Below are 3,133 nucleotides of genomic sequence, written 5' to 3' on the forward strand. Positions count from 1 at the left end.
TTCAATTATTTACAACTCCATTTCATTATCTTTTAATGTATTCTTTTTTCTGAACAAGTGAGCGCTTAACCTATCCTTACCATCTATTTCTATAGGTGTTTGAATGAAGAAGAAAATTTTGAGTACGGTAGCCTGACAAGCTGAAGCTATATTTTAAGTACCATCATAACTCACGTAAGTGCAACTCCTACTGCACACAACCTCAATCTTTGTGAGAGTGCCCTTACTGGCTAGCTGATTAAACTGCCATATTCAATTTTGAAAAGTCGTCAATCGAGATCATAGAGACCAGAGCATGCATGCATAAATTGCAAGCGGCCATGAGAAACATGTAACATTTGAGGACATGAGGACCCTTGATTACTTTACTTGAGAAAATGCCCAACAATATCCCACTGTGTCTACAACACTCGACTCAACTCACTCACCTAATTCAGCGTACTAGATACAAGAGATATACCCCTACGACACAACAGTTTTTTCTCGTTCCTTAAACATGCTGGGTTTCCCATGTTGATGCACCATGGCCTGAATCATTTCCTATATGGGATACCTTCTAAAGCGTTTTATATAGAGGGAGTCTGTACTGTCTCCACACGGACCAACTTCTATCTCGAAACCATCCTCATCCGATTGTTCTCCGGAACCACTGTAGGCTCCTCTTGCTTGGTTATCTCTGCCAATTGGTTTAGCAGCCGATATTGGATTGCCAACTGAAAAACCATTTATCAAAACCACTAAATCACACAACAAATGGCGCCAGAAACACAAACACAACACGCAGAAAAAGCTATGAAAACAAAGACAAGCAAGTGTAAAGGTGTAAGCTTGACGTGTTTTCTGAAACCATACCACAAATCGATGACTGGGAATCCATGGTTGCTGAGATGCAGGAGTTTTTTGGAGTGAGATTTTGAGTGCAGACTAGGGTTTCTGTCAGTTCACCAATGCTTGAAAAACCATTCATTATATCCTGCATATATGGAATATATATACATACACTTTGTGAATCATGTGATTGCAGCTAGAACTCAAAATTTGATATACTTCATTTATACTTGTATTGTAATGGCTGCTATGAGGTTTTGGTAGTCTCAAAAAGCCAGCCACTAAAACACTAACTTAATTATGGATAACTATTTAAGATTACAAAATAGTATAAGGCAAATAAGATAAGACACATCCACCTAACTTTTTTTATCTACGTTGATTATGGACAACACATATCCACCTAACTTTTTTTTTATATACGTTGATGTCGTCTATAAATTCTAACAATATACTAATAATATAAAGTAAGAAATTATCCTTACACGTGTCAGTTTTGAACGTCTAAATACACTAGAACTGATACGGACTTCAAATAAATTCATACATTGTTCAAAAAAGAAAACATCTCTAGGATGATTTTACTGGCTTGCCAATGCCATACATGTTTTGAATTAAGTATGAATTAATTGCCCAAGAAAAATTAATTAATTTATCAATCTACCATCACCTTCTTAAAATGATTAATGTATTAAGCTTCATTTTCATCCCAAACGGACGACGTTTTGGTCAAAATATTAAGACCACACATATTAGGTCGCTATTAAGTACTATGGTTTAGTGATATTTCTCTTTCTTTAGAAGTAAAAAGTCTTAGGTTCGAATCTCGTGCATAACGAATTCGATACCAAATTAGATTGTCCATTATGTAGTTTAACCTAATTTCTTCTTCTCCTAATATAAAAATAAGGGAGACTTTGGATGCGGTCCCTAGTTATGAACAATCTTTGACTGAAACTTTGTTGGTTTTCAATTTTTGATCCAAGTCCCTAAAATTAATTGATAATTTATTTCTATGTACGTTACTATATTTTTTAAATTAAAAATTAAAATTTATAGTTGTTTATATTAATGAGATTTTAAATAAAAACATAATTTGTGGGATTAAAAATATTAAAATATAAATATACTATTGTGTGTGTGTGTGTGTGTAAACATGGGTACATTCATAAAAAATAACCAAAAAATTATTGTATCAAAACATGGGTACATTCTTCAAAATGGGTACATTTAGCAAAAATAAAAATGGGTACAAATAAATAAAAAAATATGGGTACAATACAAATAAAACTTTAAAAAATATGGGCACAAAAAGAAATTAATATATGGGTACAAATTAAAATTGAAAGGAAAATTGGTACAAATTAAAAAAGGGTTGCAAATTAAAAATGGGTACAAACTAAAAATAAAAATATATGATAAAAAATTTAGCCATAAATATAAATATACTAATTGTAACATTTTTAATATTAAATGAATATATTTATAAATAAAAAATATTTTATTATTGAAATAATTAATGATATTATTAATACAAAGGACCTTGATCAAAAATTGAAAAGTAATAAGGTTTTAATCAATAGAATAGTAAAAATAAGGATGAAAACCTAATTACTCCTAAAAATAATGATTTACTAAAAAAAATTAACATGTCAAATTGCATCGACGTGGCACTGGACCAAGGTGTCCGGAAAGCTGCGTAAAGTGAGAGAGAGAGAGAGAGAGAGAGAGAGATTTTGTGTGTGTGTGTGTGACTAGCCCGATTTTTGAAAGCGGAGCTGAGGTCACTGGCGCAAACGGCGCCGAAAAATACATCCGTACTGGCGAAATTCCGGTACTTCGCCCGAAACTCGCCGACTTTTCCATCCTGGTACCCTTGAGTATCGGCGGCCTTCTGACCTCATGGACTTCTCCAGTAAGTACTCCAAGGCCTCACCAAGAGAAAACTCCGACGGGCTCCGCTGTAATTGGAAAGGGGACGACACCGTCTGCGAGTAAACCTCTGCGTGGCAAGACGGCTTTTGCTCCATTTGGGATCTCCATGTTACCTCTGGTGGGATTAGCAGAGAGAGAGGGAGAGGGAAGTGTGAGGAATAGAAGCAGTGCGTGTTGAAATGTCTCGTATCAACCATATCGATGACAAAAGAATGTTTAAATACCATAATCCTACTCCAACTAATTTGAAGGTCTTTTATGATAAAACCTTAACTCTGACGAATTATGCAGATAATAATTACTAAGTTGAGGATAATATCGGTGTTGTTGGAAGTGGTCTTCGGTCCATCTCTTTAATAATTCTACATGA

At 34.2% G+C, this 3,133-nt stretch overlaps 1 long non-coding RNA gene across 1 annotated transcript; it reads right to left on the reverse strand.

Annotated features, from left to right (window-relative positions):
• Positions 1-319: 319 nt before the first annotated feature.
• Positions 320-2,375, reverse strand: LOC108173912 (uncharacterized). The gene is made up of 2 exons (XR_001790676.3): positions 853-2,375; positions 320-713 (listed from the first exon to the last, which is right to left on the reverse strand). It is a non-coding gene; the product is annotated as an uncharacterized lncRNA (long non-coding RNA).
• Positions 2,376-3,133: the final 758 nt, after the last annotated feature.

This window comes from Malus domestica, chromosome 08 (genome assembly GCF_042453785.1).
Source record: "Malus domestica chromosome 08, GDT2T_hap1".
Taxonomy (NCBI): Eukaryota; Viridiplantae; Streptophyta; class Magnoliopsida; order Rosales; family Rosaceae; genus Malus; species Malus domestica.